Source organism: Prinia subflava, chromosome Z (genome assembly GCF_021018805.1).
Source record: "Prinia subflava isolate CZ2003 ecotype Zambia chromosome Z, Cam_Psub_1.2, whole genome shotgun sequence".
Lineage (NCBI taxonomy): Eukaryota > Metazoa > Chordata > Aves > Passeriformes > Cisticolidae > Prinia > Prinia subflava.
Genome location: NC_086283.1, coordinates 56281021 through 56299389, shown reverse-complemented (window position 1 = coordinate 56299389; position 18369 = coordinate 56281021).

Genomic DNA, 18369 nt, shown 5'->3' with positions numbered 1-18369 from the left:
ACCACTTTAGGTATGAAAGGCTGCTTTAAAATTTCCCTGGAGCCTTCTCCAGGCTGAATAGCCCCGACTCTCTCAACCTGCCATCATAGGAGAGGTGCTTCAGCCCTCTAACCATCTTAGTGGCCTCTTCTGTCATGCTGGCCCCAGAGTTGGATGTAGTAGTCAAGCAGAGTACAAGGGGAGAATCACTCCCTTAACCTTGTGGCCGTGCTGCTCTGGATGCAGCCCAAGGATTCCATTGGTTTTCTGGGCTGCAAGCACCATTGCCAGCTCATGTTGACCATCTTGTACAACAATACTCGTTAATCCTTCCCTCCAGGGCTTCTCTTAACCCATTCTCAGCCAGTCTGTATTTGGGCTTGGGATTGGCCTGACCCAGGTGTAGGACCTTGCACTTGGTCCTGCTGAACTTAATGAGATTTAAACAGGCCCACCTCTCAACCTTGTCCAAGTCCCTCAGGATGGCATCCCTTCCTTTCAGCTTGACTGCCCTACACAGCTTGCTGAGGGCGCCCTCAACCCCTTGTCCATGTCAGCAGCAAAGATATTTTAGAGTATCAGCCCCAATATTGACTCCTAATGGACTGGCTCCCACTTGTTCATTGAGCCGTTGACCATAGCACTTTGAGTGTGACTACTGAACCACTTCCTTCTCCATTGGGAGGAGAAGGAAGTGGCTGTCAACACTGTGTCTCTTCAGTTTAAAGAGTAGGGGTGTCACATACGACAGTGTCAAATACTTTGCACTGTTTCAGGTAGAATAATGTCAGTCATCCACCACCTCTGTAAAACCATCATAGAAGGCCACCAAATTTGTCAGGCACAATTTGCCCTTAAGTCATGTTGGTTGTCACAAATCACCTCTGTTTCCCTTGTACCTTAGCATAGTTTCTGGCAGGATCTGCTCCATAATCTTATGAGGCACAGAGGTGAGACTGACCACTCTGTAGTTCCCTGGATGTTCCTTCTTTCCCCTTTTGAAAAATGGGGGTCATGTTTCCTCTTTTCCAGTCAGTGGAACCTTCATCAGGCTGCCACAACTTCTCAAGTGAGATCTTCATCCATCCATTCCCTTAGTACTCACAGCTGCAACTCATCAGGTCCTGATGAGGACAAAGGACTTGTGCACCTTTTCTGACATGGTCTCAAACCTGACTTTCTTCCTACAGTTGGTGGTTCTTCATTCTCACAGCCCCTGCCTTTGCCTTCTGTGACTTGTGTGGTCTGGCTGGAGCACTTGCCAGTGCAGACCAAGGCAAAAAATTTTTTGAGTTTTTCAGCCTTTTCTACCTTCCAGGTAACCAGGTCTTCTGTTTCCTTCCAGAGAAGGCCTACATTTTTCATAGTTTTCCTTTTATCACCAACATACCTATAGAGGATTTTCTTCTAGCCCTCTGAGATACCCTGCCAGATTTGGTTTCTCCTAACCTGATCTTTGGCTGCTTGGATGGCAGTTCCTCACATTCTCCCTATCTTTGTTTCCATCCCCTGTAAATAAAAAATTAAATGAGAGGTTCTTCTGTCACCTAATCCCCCAATAATTTCATGTCTTTCTTCCAGTACCAGTGGTAAAATGTTTCTGTTTTTGTTGAATTAAAACAAGATTGCTACAAAAAATTCTGCTGAGAAATTTTTATTCTGCTTTGCTTTCTACTTTTGCTAGTAATTCTCAAATGCATAAAGAGATGACAAGTAGGTTTGATATGGTCTGAAACTGGAATGGAAGCCTTTTATGCCCTGCTCACCCAGGTGTGAAGGACAATACAAGGTACAAGTAGAAGGGCTAGTGAGCCAGGCCTTCAACTAATGTGCTTGGAAGGGACCAGGATACAGCACAGTGCTGCTGCTACTGCTGCTACCAGTTTGCTAAAAGCTGAAATGGCACAGTGCTATGAAATACAAATTAGAAACATACTCAGGTATTGGAAGTCTGTTTGTAAGTGTGACTTAGTAAAAGTTCAATGGTTTTATTACATCTGGTTAGGTTGATCTTATGTTGTTAAGATAGGTGTAGAAAGTTATGTTGCTCTGATTCTTTCTGGCTCGTTTTTTAGCTAGTATTAATACTTGTTAGCCTTTGATATCCAAGAGCAAATTCAGGCCTAGTTCTCTCAGAAGTATTGTCAGTATTGTGGACTGGACCCATGAAAAGAAGTGAGTTCATTTTGTCATAGATGAAGCTTGCAGTATTACAGAAGACAAATTGCTCAAGCAGCAGGCTTGACCTGGGATACCTTCTGTGCATCTTTCATTATCATTATCATCCTGTTTTCCAAAACAAATAAGCAGTGCAGCCTGCAGATTAATGTTCAGCTTCAATTGCAGTGGTATAGCTTTTGCCTTATCATACACAAACATCCTCATATATTTTAGCCTCAAATTAGTTCAAGGTTTTCTCATCTGTTATTAATTCAAAGGCTTTGTTACTATAGTCACTTTAATTCTCTTTCTCTTTCATCACCTGTCACTTCCACTCCCACCCTGTCAGTCTTTGCCCTACCTCCTAACTGCAGGAGAAAAAAAGCCAACAACCTTCTCCATACTAGGGAAGAACACATTTTGAATGACCTACATATTTCCAATTTATCTTGCAATATCTGTTTCTAAGGTGACTGTAATGAATACACATACAAATCAAGCAACCTCAATTTTTTCAACCTCATTTTTTTCACTTTACTTTTCTGTTTTCTGGACGTGATGAATTTTAATGTTTATGGCTCCAAGAGCCCCACAGTTATGTCAGGTCACAGCACAGGATCAGTAGTGATGAACGCTCAGCTGTTTTACTTATTGCAGCCTTTGTGTATCAGAAGCTGAGCCTCAGAGAATGGGAGGAGTGCTCTTCGGTATTCAGTGATTTGGGTGATCCCACACATTGAAAGGTTTCAGTCCCAAACTTTGACACTAGTTTCCTCTGTTTTTATGGGAAATCACCAAATCTGTCTATTGTAAAGTGATGTACCAAGTCTTGCCTATCCATTGGATCTTGCAGGATCTTTGAGATAGCCATCAGTTTTTATTACTAGTCTCTCCAATGCCAACCACAACAGAACACTTATCTAGATCTGCAAGAATTACTGTATTACAAACATTGTGAATAATTGGAAATAGCCAGTAATACTGTTTTGTGTCATGGCTCATCTCAAGTAGTTTCTGTTTTGTTGTCACAATGAAGGATCAGGTTGGGGTTAGATGTCCAAAGCTGTAAGCACAGAGAGAAAATAGCTTCACCTAAATTCCCAGTGAGGTTGTTATTTTCTGAAAACATTAAGGAGAAACAAAAGACCTGGGCTGTGCTGGAGAATGAGTTTTTGGTTCTTCCTATGCTCTGCTGTGTAGGCATGAAGAACACATACCAACACAATGGAAATTAAACCAGACAAGACTGGGGCTGTTGATTTACCAGCTTAGTAGTTCTACTGAGGCCAGTGTGTAAAAACCCAAGATATGACTCAGCTGCACTTACCAGGTAAGCATGCGAGACTTAAACAGTCATAGTACAAACTGTTGAGAGAGGAAATTCCTCGTTTAATCCCTTGAAGAAGCCACCACATCATTAACCAGCAGCTATTTACATCTTTTAGCAGCTGCCTTTCATTCATAAGTGATTAAACCACTCAGTAAGTTCTCACCAACAGTAGCTGCTAGAAATAGAGTCCTTTTAAAACAAATTTAAAAAAAAAGGCCACCAAACAAGCAGTCCAAAAGACAAAAGTAGATATTTAGTACATTGCAGTTTCAGTAGTAGATTATGAAAATGTCGGTTATGTTCATAAGCTGAGAGCAACCTCCTCCCATCAATGCTGCATCCTGTGCAGCTAAATCTACCATCCAGATCTCTGAAAATCCAGCAGACTTGAAAGAGCAGATGGCTCATCTTGAAGAAGTCTCAGGCAGACGGCATAAGGAAGCACTTTGAATAATTCACCATTCATCATCTTCCTTCTAGGCCTGTATTATACAAACACCATGCAGTTTGCCTCTTCCAGTGAAGCAGTGGCCTAAAACTGAGCTCAGTTTATCAATCAAATATAAAGAAACAAATTATTTTTCAACATCACACAATAAAGCTGATACTAAACTAACTGAATCCTTCTTCTTCCTAACTATAGTGGGGTGCTCCTTTGAGATGCTCTTCCCTTTTGTTGAAAGGCTGACAGCCATACAGGTTTTCTTGTTTCCTTACTCAAATGGCTGTTCCCTGATGATTAGCAAGAAGCCACACCCATCCTGCCAGACCCAGACTGAACTAGATTGACCTGGCACCTTTGACTGTCAAGTCTAAATACTGTCAACTGTTATGCCTCAGTACAGAACAGATGCCCCTTAAAACAGTCACAGCTGGTTTTATACACAACAGACTGTCTGTTCATGCAACACAGATGGCTAAGAACAGAGCAATTCAGGGCTTTGCTCTTTTCCCTGGCTTCAGGTCAAAATAAAAGCAGGGGTTTGATCTTCATATTATCAGAGACATGACCTGTGACAGAGGACAGCTTCTGCAACATGTGGGACAGTGTCACAGTCAGAAAAAAAGGCAGAGCAGCTGGAGAATGCTCCAGGGGACTGTACTATCTACTTGGGACATTCTTCCAGAGGAGAGCAAGATGTCCCCATAGGATACTGCTCCTCTAAGCACAGGCACAGATACAGAAACAATCTGCTTCTGAGGACCCTTGTGTCCTCAGATATAAGGAGAAGGAAATCTTTTTATGATCACTTGTTACAACATTATGAAATGCTCAGATGCCATGCTTAGTGGTATCTAAGAGAAGGATTTTAAAAAACAAGCAAGCTGCATAAATATAGAAAATAATATGGCTTCAAGGAGAATACAGACTAGGCCTAGAAATCTAGGCCTATATCTAGACTTTAATCTAGGATTTATGGCTCTAGAGTCTTGTACATCTCCTCTAACCCATAACTCATGTGGAATTCACTTAGCTGTCTGTGTTGTAATCCTCTATATTCTATTTAGAAAAACAGAGTTTGAGCAACATTGAAATGTGTTTTCTAGTATGTGGATAATCTAGATGAACTAAAGAAGATAATTTATGTGCCTAAAGCAAAGCAGACGTATCCATATGCATAAATGCCTTACTGAATAGGGATTAAAGTAATCAAGACATTTTCTACAGCTGAAAGATTTGCCACTGATATGCATGCATTGTGTTCCTGAAACACCAGGGAACATGTAAATTTTACTTCTATCTTTACAAAAAGACAGAAACTACAATTATGTAGCAAATGGATCTATCATAGAATCATTGAAAGGCTTAGATTGGAGAGGATCATAAAAATAATCTAGTTCCAACCACCCTCTCATGGGCAGGGACACCTTCCACTAGACCAGGTTGCTCCCTCAACACTGCCAGGATGGGGCATCCACAGCAACTCTGGGCAACCAGTTCCAGTGCTTCACCACCATCACAGGAAAGAATTTCTTCCCGACAGCTAATCTAAACCTATGCTCTTCCACTTCAAGTACTTTCCTCCTTGTCCTGTCACTATAAGTCCTTTTTTAATATTTTTACATCTTTCTTGTAGGCTTTCTCTCCAGTAGGTTTCCCTCCTCCCTCTTCTGTAGCAGCCCTTCCCTTACTGAAAGGCTGCAATTAGGTCTTCTCTTTTCCTGAATCATCCCAATTACATCAGTCTCTCCCTATACGAGAGGTGCTCCATCCCTCTAATCATCTCTGTGCCCCTCCTCTGGACTCACTCCAAGGTCCGTGTCCTTCCTGTGCTGGGAGCCCAGAGCTGGATGCAGGGTTCCAGGTGGGGCCTCCCCAGAGCAGAGCAGAGGGGCAGAATCCCCTCCCTCCCCTGCTGCCCACGCTGCTTTGGATGCAGCCAGGACACGTTTGGCTTTCTGGGCTGGGAGTGCCCATGGCTGGGTCATGTCCACCTCTCACCCAGCAGCACCCCCAAATGCTTCTCAGCAGGGCTGTTCTCAATCATCCCCCAGCCTGTATTGATACCTAGAGTAAATTCAAGAAAACTGTTTGATGGCTAGAAAAAAAAACCAAAAAAACCCCCAATTACATATATGCTAAATCTTTGTAATTCTCATTTGAAATAACGTAAAATTTGCTGTGAGATAATACAGACAAAAGTGTACTCTTTGCTGAATTTTCTCCTATTAATGTACGAGGCCTGCTGAGATCCTATAAAGACTGAAAATTCAAGCAGGACACGAAAAATGATCCTTATTTAAAAACTGGTGTGTAATTTATGTCTGGGTCTTAAATATTTCCCCAGAGCTGTAGATGAACTGGGCTATATGAATAGTAGTTTGAATGGAACAGGAAGGATAGACATACCAAACCATGTTCCCAGTTCCTGCTGTAAATAGCAAGCAGCTCTCAGAATATTGGCCATTTTTATATGAACTCTATTCCTATAAAAATGACTTCAGTTAGTTCTACTGTCATTTCACTTAAATGGGTAAAGCAACATGATTTACCAGAAATTAACAACCTCATCTTATGTTTAAAAAAAATGCATCCACATACTAGCGTTGAGTAACCTTGACATTCACTCTCTGAATTCACTCTTTTCTTTCCTAAACCTCAGCATGAGGCAGGTTTATGAGCTGCAGATTGAGAGTTTGCCAGTACTTTCAAAAGAATATCCTCTCCTGTTCCATTCAGGTGAATTTGGAGTTTTGTTTATTTTTAACACCCTCTGTGTTTTGCACCTCTTCATAAGTGTCCTCAGCTTACTCTAAATTAATTTTAATTTTCCACTGATCATTGTCATAACTGTAGCAAGCCAAGTCTTAATTCAAAGCCAAAGCAACACTGCAGGTTATTGATGAGTAGAAAGTGTTCTGTGAAGTGTACACAGAGAGAACACCATTCTGACTGTGAACGTTTTTCTAGAGCTACAGGAGCCCACCTGGAAAAGCCATAAATAGCATGTAGCATTGTTTTTTATTCAGTCAAGACCAGAAGTTCCTTGAGAAGTGGGTGACAAAATCTTCAATCTAGTAGCCTAGAAGATATCTGTTTATTTTTGGTACTGTAATTGAACACAAGCATCAATACCACTCCTTAGGATACGAGCGTGGGTTCTGGAAATTGAGAATTTTCTGGAAATTAATGTATTTTTAAGCTTTAAAATCACTTGTATGACCTTCATGCTTTGAGTGATCATATCTATAATTTCCTTGTCTGTTTCTGAGATGCTGGTGTGAGTCTCTTCATTCTCAAGCCACACTCACAGTATCAGAGCAGAAGATCACATAGCTCAGACACACTAGGAAGTAATCTCCCTCTCAAATGGACAGCAAAGACCTCATCACTCATTCTGCACTTATCACACATGCCATCCTTACTGATGTTGCTCTATACTTTCATGAAAAACATGAGTGGAATGTAAAGCAAGCAGAGACAGCAAAATCAAAATTATAAATTAAAAAGCAGTGGTACTGAAGTTCAAAACTGCTTATTCTTTTGCCATGGAGCTTGTCTAGATTTGCCCCATATAATCAAGGTCAGTGTCCAGATAAACAGGAGAATGACTAGGAAGAGAATCAGCACCAGCATAATGGGAAGAAAAATCATACCTGTGAATTGTAGCCCAAGTTTCAAGTATCACTATATGGTTGTTTTCTGTACACAGAGGAATTATGAAACACTCTTTGAAATTCTCTGATCTAATGAAAATGTCATTGTAACACAATGTTGCAAACAAGAAGAGTAAATGAGATCTTCAGCTGCAAGTATCTCTGCTTCGGGCCTCTAACTGCTCCTCTTAAGGCAAGAACTTCTAGAACTACAATGTCATGCTGCACCAGCCAGCATTACACATATGAATCTTGTCAGATAAATCTTGTCCAATGCAAGAAAACCCCTGAACAGATAAACTGCTGGCTTTCAATAGCATTCTTCACTGTAGTCTAAGAAGAATTTATTTTATGGAGAATTCCCATAATCAGGAATTGCTCTTTCTTAAAAATAAAACTGAAAGTTTTATATCTAGGATGCTTTGTTTTACAAATAAGGTCTGAAAATATTTTCTTTTGCTGTCTCCTTGAGTTAATGTATATTGTTTTGAACAAAAAATTCTTTGGGAAACAAGTAGACTCTTAACATGGTACTATTAAGAAACATAATGGTCCTATGAGAAACAGGCAATAACGAGAGAAGGCTGTCAATTGAGTCTTCAACTTGAGACTAAACTTTTTCTATCTCAGACTAGTGACCTAAACAAAAGCAATGAGATCTACCAACCCAGTGCCCTTCTATTCTTCAAAGAGACAGTTCCCATTGCTCTTCCTTTGCTAGACCAATGTATGTTTGCTATAGCAAGAGATGACAGTTGTTGCATCTGTTATGATCTTACTGTCTTAATTTGGTACTCTAGTCCTAAACATAGAGTTAATTTCTACTCTATGAGTGTGTTTCTCCAAGGCTAATTCTTCCAAAATTTCAGAGTACTTCATGTACTACATTGTTTGCTCCAGCTGAATATTTATTGAAATATCAAGATTTTGAATATGAAGACAAGAAGTTTCCATTGATTTCTAATAAGGTGGGGCAAGAGAAAAACACTAATACATATTATGGACAAAGTAACCCTTGAGTGACAAGTCAGCTTGGCAGAAACCCACAGACCTGCACATGGGAAGAAGGATGCAAAATTCAGGTGAGCACTCACACTGCCCTGACTGAGACTGACAAAAAATACTGGACAAACTAAGGCATTCAGTGGCAGACACTTATTTGCATAATAAACTGGCAACTGCCACTAAAAAGATACGTTGCTTAGTTAATTTGCACAGGAACGTTCTGAGAATGACCTTCTGCTTTGACTGCTTTCTAGCTAGAAAGCCAAACCTTTTTTCCCCAAACACTGCTATCATCAAGCAGTGCAGAAAAAGTGGGATTCAGAGAGCCAACAATTCAGTGAATGGATTCCACCTCTAAATACTGCAAAGGAGAAGCTGTTTCCTACAAGAGCATGTTGACTCAGTGGGCAGGTGAACAAAGTTGGCACCGGCAGAAACTTTCAAGTGTTCATCAGAGTAAGTTATGAAGCAGAATTTTCTCGACAGCCAGGACTGCGCATAAATTAATGTTCAACTGTCATTTTTAAGTTTTTGAAGAGGTGAAAGTTTAGTGCTGTTACATGAAAATGTATGTGTTTGGGCACCATAAGGTAAAATGAGATTCACCCTTTTTCAGGTTTTTAACATCCTTTTCTTTATCCATGCATTTCTTCATGGATATTCCTTCTGAATTCATAATGACATATTTGGTACTGTCAAAGGTTGTGGTAGAAATAGGTAGAAACAAATACAAATAGATGGAAAACAGAGATGGGGACACAGACATCCCAGGGATGGACATGTCTTCTTCTGCCATTTAGAGGAAATGTTGCTGTATATACAGTATATTTACTATATCCTACTATATTCAGCCAGTAACCATATCCATCAAGTAACTGGTCAGACAAACATATGTTGCTTTTAGAAAGCAACTGGAGGTGGATGATTTTAAAAATAAAATGCCTATATGGATGCTCTAATTCACTCTAAACCACTAAGGCACTAGTAGCTGCATTCTGTTCCTAGATTCCCACTATCTAATGCAAAACTTACAAAAGAACCCATATATCTGGTTTCTTCACTTCCATGAAGGCACTGGGCAGAACACAGGAGGCCTTCAGCTATGTTATGCCACGTTAATCTATTAAGAGGTTTATGAACAAGAAGAGCAAAGCAGTCAGTCATGACACAAGAAAAAATCACTTTTCTTCTTTTCCCAGTTCTCTTTCTGCTGTCTGAACTTACAGCTCTGAAGCAATTCACATTTTGTCTACTGTGCTCATATGATACTGGCCAGTCAAACCTAGCTTGTTGCTCATATTCCATCACTTGATTTAGGTATAATCAGAGGCATAAGCAATTAATTCACTATCTTCCAGTTGCAGATGAAAAGCCAGAATTATACACCCAAAAGCAATCCTGACTTTAGTTTCATACTGCAATCCCAAGACAAGGAAAATGTGTCTCTTATCTCTCTGTGAATAATTTACAGTTCTTTTTTTGCAGTGCAGTTCTTTCTCTCTATATTTTCTTGTTCATTTCCTCCTTGAGCTCTCCACTGCCAATTTCTTGTCAGACTTTTCAGTCCAAGGCTATGAATGCATTACTGGCCTTCTCTGTTTTTGAAACTGTGCAGTGAACAGGATATGCCGCAGTTACTATTAAGTGACTGTTCAGTCTTGGTCTGAATACCAGCAAAGTGAACAAGGGAAGAGAACAATAACCCAAAACACCCAGAGACAATAAAGTTAAAAGTAAGCTGTCACATTCAGGTCTTTGTCCCATTCTCCTTTTCATCAAGACCTTTGACTCAGGCATCTATAGCAGTTATAATGAGTCTACCATTATTTTCATGGCACTGATGAATGAACTCGTTTTAGATGGGGAAAATAAATATTATGATGCTTGGCACTGGACCCTACAGCTTTGATGTTATTTGAAGCTTCCTGCTGCTTCAAAGCAGAAAGAGCAGTGACTTGTGCTATTGAGATTACAAAGGCCTCCCAACAAGGGTGTAGCTCACATACTGGTCTGTTAAGGTCCTGAGTGGCACTGTCATCTGACACCCAACATTCTGCTTCATTCTTCCTCATGTTTTCACAAATAAAAAGTACTGTTGACACTTTTGGGATCTTGTTCATCCAGGGCCTGCAAAGCACTTTGCAAAAGGTCAAGGCATTCAATGTATACAATAAACCCACTAAATCCTCATCAGTTTCACTGTTGTGGGCAATAGATCATTTTACATTGTTATTATATGCTGACAGCTAGCTACTATAGACTAGCTCTAAAAATACCATCTTCCAAGAAATTATAGAGTTGGTCGCAGAATAGCTATCATGACAATTAAGAGACATTGCTATTTTGTTCTTACTCAATGGAGTTCTCCATAGCCTATTGTGAAATGGCTTCTCCTCAGTATTTTTTTGGTTTCTTGGTTTTATCAGAGAACAATGAAAACTGTTTATCAAGCCATTGTTAAAGAAGCCTTTGATTTGATCTGAAAGGCATTTATATAGCTAAAGACTTTGTTTGGTATTGATACATAGATTTAAATTCAGGTGAATATTATGCAAGTATTTCAGTGACACGCAGGAGAGCTGTTAAGATCTTTGTCCTAACTGTAGAGATGAGTTTGGATGAATGTAGCTATGAAAACAGATGAAGAGAAGCTGGATGAATGTAGCTATGAAAACAGATGAAGAGAAGCTGGATGAATGTAGCTATGAAAACAGATGAAGAAAAGCTGGACTATATGATGACAATGATGATGATGATGATAATGATAACAGCAACATTAATGTTAATAGTAATGCCAAAAACTAATGCTTTTTCATCTGAATCAAACATACAAAATATTGAGCAAAGCTGACAAAGACAATTGTTTAGAGAAGGAGACAACATTTACCATTAACTGAAATAACACACATGTAATTGGAAGAAAAACAGTTAAATCTGAAAATATTCTCTAACTCTACACAGTCACCTTTTGAATAAGTCAAACTGATTGATGACTCTTTGAAATCAGTGTAATCATAAAAGTCAAACTTGACCTACAGAATTTAATCTTATGTCTCAACTTTAATCAATGGAGACAAGAGATTAATGTATGCAAAAAATCTCAATGTCAAAACCACTGACATATATATATCTTACCGCTATAACTGCCTCTGGAGACCTCGTCTGACACCCTCAGTACCAAGCATTATGTAAAAAACATTTTCTTTGATGTAGAATTAGCAGTCAAAATTGAGGAAAAAATAGTGGAGAGAGAAAAAACAAATTTCTGAAGTCGCAATATTCTTCACAGCCATTTTGCAGTCCTGTCTTCTTTGTGGATTGTTTGTGCTTAGAACCAGATTTATCGGGAGATAAAGAATCTGGTAACAGATCATCTTCAGTCCAAACAACATTACATGAAAATCCAGAATGCTGGCTGAGAGAAGAATCATATACCCAGTCCTCAGCTTCTACTGATGATATAATCCCTGAAACATCTTGCCAGGAATAATTGCATCTAATAAACTGAGAGAAAGCACAATTGAATTTATTACAATTGGGTCATCTTAGGCAGTTTCAGTTGTATCATTCTATGCAAATTATCCCTGCATTCTGATCCACAAAACAAAACCCCCAAATAAGAAAGTAAATGCAGTGTTGTGCTGGATAAATTCCTTGGTGCTGAGAAGGACCTACCACATTCTGACAGGTTGTAGGTAGGCCTCTGTTGCATTGTGCTCTTTAGGAGTGGAGCTGAAGCCTGAACCCCAATAAGCATCTCCTGTGGAAAAGCTGCTTGGGGAGACTCAGGCAAAGCAGTCACGCTCACACACCTACACACGCCACGTGGCTAGCTCAGCACAGAGAGGCAAGAAGGCCCTTGCACTAGATCAGTTCCAGCCAGGTTTATTTCCCCCAGCTGAAGGGAAATCCAGAGCCAAAAGGGCTGAACCTGTCCCAGGCTTGGGCTTAAGTATGAGCTTCAGCAGCCACTGACCTTGAGACACGGGGGCAGTACAAAGGGCAGGTAAGGTCAGTGACCTAAAGAGAAAACAGGGGCAGTCATTGGGATCCCACCAGCAATGGAGACACAGGGGAAAGGAGAAACCAAAGGGCCAGGGGCATTGGGAAGAGGAGGACAGGGGCAAACCATCATGTACAGAGCACCACTGGGGAGTTGTCTCTCTCAGGCTGGGCAGAGATTTAAAGTATATCCTGCCAAGGCCAAACCCTGGGTATTGAGTCAAGGGGTTGCAGAGACTCCACAGGCCTCAGAGAAGCTGCAAGACACTTCAGCTTGCAGCCAGTATTTAATCAAGAAGATAGGGAACCCTTTCCCTCTTTTGGAATCCTTCCAACACTACTTCGGAGCTGGGAGCTATCAGCAAGTGCTCTCTGGCCTAGGAGTTGTATCAGCTGAATACACTAGGAAAGGCCTGCACTATTGTTGGACAAGTGAGAAGAGGCAGGAGAGGAATTCCCCCAAGCCTCTGTCTCCATGACCTCACTGACCTATGGCCATACTCTAACAGGAGCACCACAAGCATGCATTTCTGCTCTGCACAGAAGCAGTGACACTCTGAGAAGAACATGCCCTACCCACAGCATCCCTTGCAGAGAGAAATAATGAAAAGATAAGGTGTCTTCGGACTCCCCTTTTTCACATAGTCTGTCCTCAATACCTCTGACCATTTCTGGAAGAGGTAAATGTTACATGTATTGTGAAACAGGAGAATTTGGCCTAAAAAGTATCTGCAAGTTCTCTATACGAATATCTCCTGGCATTGGTGGAGACAGCTTGTTTCCAGAGTGGGTTTGTCCCCACTTCAGAAGCAAAAACAAGAAGCGTTTGTTGTGAATTGACAACTTACTTCTTCATCACTCTGTGTTGTCTGTTGACAATAATTCAGCCAATTTTAAGGGGTAGCATCTCATTCATTATCCTAAAATAATTCAAGTGTATGTCTGTATAAAGGGAAGAATTTAGCAAATTTATCCACGAAAGATTGATTTGCCTTTGAAATATGACCTTTCTTTTACATTTCACTAGTCCTTACAGCCAGAATATTATTCAGGCTTTTTGAATATGTACACATTTGCTTTCAAATGGAACAACTTCCCCACCAAATTATGCTCCAAGACAGAAAAACAGAGAAATGGGTTGCATTTACTAAAAGAAATGGGTTGCAAGTTTTGAAGCAAAGAGGTTACTCTTTATTAAATCCTAAGGAACTTGTTTTGCAGCATTTGCCATATAATGGTAAGCCTTCACAAATACTCAGTATTTCCATTTTCAAATATTGAAAAATTCATTTGCTTCAAATATTATGATACTTTAAAAATGTTGGTCCTACTTGTCTGCCTTGTAGTTTAAAGTTTTTAGGTGTTTTCTTTTTCTCCAGTTAGAATCAGTACTTTTACTTTCAAAACAAAGGTATTTGCTCCAGAAAGACTTTTCTCAGCACCTACATGGACCACATACCAATTTGAAGGAGTGTACGTGGTTTGTCTGTGTGTTCAGTCCCAGAAGCAGCAGTCTCCTGTCCTTCCTTAAAACACAGATAGTCATAACTTCATCTTTTTCTTCTCTCTGGTGGGATGAAACAAAAACTGTAAGCTGACTCTGTCTAGCAACAAAAATAACCTAGGCCACAGAGGAAACACAGAATAGTTAAAGATTTGTAGAAGAAAACTCCCAACACAAGTTCTCTTAGTAGACTCTGGGGGAGTACTTAAAGATGTTAATACATCCTTGCTTGTTCCTAAACTTCTTCCTAAACACTGTGTTTTGGCTTATTTTGAAAATATAAACCTAGAGTCTGACCAAATATGTCCCTTCTGTTCTTACAGAATAGGGCGGGGAGGAGAGAAATGCTGTGGTGCATCATTGAAAAAGGGCAGATCTATCACTGGTTTAAAATACCCACTTTCTTAACTCACTTGCACATTTTGGTGTATTCATACAGGGTCATGGAGTGCTGCTTTCTCCTGCTTTATTGCCTTGCATGCATGTCTCCTTTCTCTAGCACTCTCTAATCTGTTTACATGCTTTAGCCACCACTGCAGATAAGACTGCTTGGACTGAAGAAGATTCTCTTCATTACTAACCTCATGTGAGCTTGCCCATCAAGCAGTGCTCACTTAACTAAACATATGCAAAGGCTTTCTATGTGCTGACTTGCAAAAGCATTGCAAAATACAGGAAAGAGAGGAAAGGCAATGCAATTTTGCTGACTGCACAGAAGACAGAGCTATCAGTCCTGTCTGTGAGAGCTCCACCAATATGCATTGCTACTGAGTATTTGCAGTGCAGTAAAGCCACACGTACTGAACTGCTCTGCAAGTTCTGTCATTATTTTCAGATAAAATAATGGCAACTAGCAGGAAGCAGCAGTTCTCACGAAGAGTTCAGTGGTACTGCTATACAGAACTTCCAAAGACAAATTCCCTCCTCAGAGAAGAGAGGTCTGAGTCATCTTTTTCATTAATACTCAAAATGTCCCAAAAGGTAGAAACACTATTCACGTATTCTGAGATTATATATTTGATAGTATGTTCCAACTAGAAAACAGTCACTGAGATTAGAAGCCTGAATGAGACCACAGGCCTTTTGGCTCTTCCTTGAAGCACCAGGTTAACAGTGCACCAAGCAGACAGATAACACTACACATGTGCTTGAAGTCCATCATCATTCAGCCAAGCATTCAAGCACATGGTTGAAAATAACCACCTGTGTAAAGTGCTTTGCTAGACCACAGCGTTCCATCCACCAAGGTCTGAGACTGAGTTGTCCTACCAAGACAGGTCTGCAGGAATGTATAGCAGGAAGACTTTCTCCTACAGTTATGCCATTACTTATTAAAAGTAAATATAAAGTCACAACTTGTGGAGAGCAAAAAATCCCAAAAACTTGTGGGCAATGATTTTTGACAACAACCACCTCTGAGAAGTCATCAAAAGTTCTGAAACATGGTCAAAACCCATCAATCAAAAAAACAAAGTCATATGTTCTCTACTCTAAGCTGAAAAGTCTCCTGTTCTGCAACAACAGACATAATATTGGGATACTAAAACTTTGCCATAAAAACTATTTTTAATACAGTACTTAGCAACATTTCTGCTGACATCCAAATGCTGGATACTAAAAATACTTTCTATTTCAGAGCAGAATTTTGTATGCATAAAGAAATAGCTGCTGTCTTCTTCAAACACAGAACAGGTCTGACTTCTAAGGCTAGACAGTGAAAAAAGCAGAGTCCCAGGGTTGTGAGCTTACTCTTTTATACTAAATTAGATACACTGTTACTGCAGTGGTATGTCAAATCAGGTCTTTGAATATACAAAATGTCATGACCGCCATACCACTCCAAATTCCTAATGAGGGTAAATAATATTTTTACAACCTGTGTATATATATTGACTAAAATGTTGTAAGGTACTCTTCCATCTCAATGAGAAATAAGTAACATAAAATTTGAATACTGAAATAAGAGTCAAAGTATTTTCTTATATTATATTAAGCAATAATATTTACAAAGGCACTTATTCCCCTAGCCAGCAGAAATGGAACAATTGATTCTTCCAGTATTTCAGTCAAATTCTCTCCAGCAGCTTCCATGTATGTCACAGCCAAAAATAAACCTTTTTCCCATTTCAAATGTAGAGGGAGATGCTGGTCCTGATTCCTAATGACAGGAACAATCACAATATGACTTGAAGCACAAAGATTCTTGCCTATCTCAATGGACAGAAAAGCAAACTTCCTATACAACAGTAAGGTTTCCTTCCTTCCTTCCTTCCTTCCTTCCTTCCTTCCTTCCTTCCTTCCTTCCTTCCTTCCTTCCTTCCTTCCTTCCTTCCTTCCTTCCTTCCTTCCTTCCTTCCTTCCTTCCTTCCTTCCTTCCTTCCTTCCTTCCTTCCTTCCTTCCTTCCTTCCTTCCTTCCTTCCTTCCTTCCTTCCTTCCTTCCTTCCTTCCTTCCTTCCTTCCTTCCTTCCTTCCTTCCTTCCTTCCTTCCTTCCTTCCTTCCTTCCTTCCTTCCTTCCGCCCTTCCGCCCTTCCGCCCTTCCTTCCGCCCTTCCTTCCTTCCGCCCTTCCTTCCTTCCGCCCTTCCTTCCTTCCGCCCTTCCGCCCTTCCTTCCGCCCTTCCGCCCTTCCTTCCGCCCTTCCTTCCTTCCTTCCTTCCGCCCTTCCGCCCTTCCGCCCTTCCTTCCGCCCTTCCGCCCTTCCTTCCTTCCGCCCTTCCTTCCTTCCGCCCTTCCTTCCTTCCGCCCTTCCTTCCTTCCTTCCGCCCTTCCTTCCGCCCTTCCTTCCGCCCTTCCTTCCGCCCTTCCTTCCGCCCTTCCTTCCTTCCGCCCTTCCGCCCTTCCTTCCGCCCTTCCTTCCTTCCTTCCTCCCTCCCTCCCTCCCTCCCTCCCTCCCTCCCTCCCTCCCTCCCTCCCTTCCTTCCTTCCCTCCTTCCTTTCCTCCTTCCTTCATTCCCTCCTTCCCTCCTTCCTTCCCTTCCCCTTCCCAAACTTCCTTCCCTTCCCTTTCTTTTCCTTCAATACCTTAAGTGGTGGTTAGGAACATAACACAGGAGCTTTGCCTTGGGCTCCTTGATTAGAACAAGCGGCAGTCTGACTGTAGGGACCAGGCTACTGAAGCCAAGAAAAGCTGGTGTCTGATGTGACTAGAGCTTGAATTTCATCTTTTGCTACACATGCTTTGAATTTGGGGTGGGGGGGGGGGACAATGGCAAGTTTTCATGTGAATTTTCTTAATATAAATCAAAGATAACACTTCTATGAATGTTAGGGGCATTTAACTTGAAAAAGATGCTTAGGATCATGAACCATAAACCTAACACTGCTAGGTCCACCACTAAACCATATCCCTAAGCACCCCATTCTAAATGTCTTTTTAATATCTCTAGGGATGGAGACATAATTACTGTCCTGGGCAGTCTGTTGCAATGTTTCACAACCCTTTCTGTGAAGAAAATTTTCCTAATACCAGATCTAAACATCTCCTGGTGCAACTTGATGTGATTTCCTCTCATCATACTCCTTGTTACCTGTAACTGGCTACCAACTAGATTTACCTCCATTCACCACCACATCTTGGCCAGCCAGTGCACCTGTCCAAGGCATGAGCAGACAGCTTCTCCAGGAGAATTCAGACAGTGTCAAAGGCTTTATTAAGATCAAATGAAAAACATCCACACTCCCTTCTCCACTTCACCCTGCTGCAGAAGATGATCAGGTTGGTCAAGCAGGACCTGACTTTCCTAAACCTCTGTTGGCTGGGCTTCATCACCTGCTAGTTTTGTACATGCCACTTGATGGCACAGAAGTTGATTGCCATCTCAAGATGAATGCTGTCGCTGCTCCATAATCATCCCTGGCACTGAGGTCAGGCTGACAGGCCAGAAGTTCCCAGGATCGTCCTTCCTGCCCTTCTTGTAGATGGGCACCACACCAGGTAGCTTCCAGTCAGCTTGGGACCTCCCAGGTTAGTCAAAACTGCTGTTAATGATTGAAAGTGGCTCAGAGAGCACTCCCCCAACAATAAGTGACCTTACTATTAAACATTGCAGTAATGAAGGCATTAAATACCACAGTAATATACTTTCACATATAAGAAATCCCCTTTGTTCTTGCTATGATAAATATAGAAAAAACTCGGAGAAGAATGTTAACAGCACATTTGAGTACAAAGACCAAAGGAAGCAGGAAGGAAATAAAAAATCACTTGAATCACCACGGCAAACCATTTTCCTTCAGGGCCTTCAATACTCTTAGCTAGGGGGAATACAGCTGATGAAGTTTGAGAGCATTG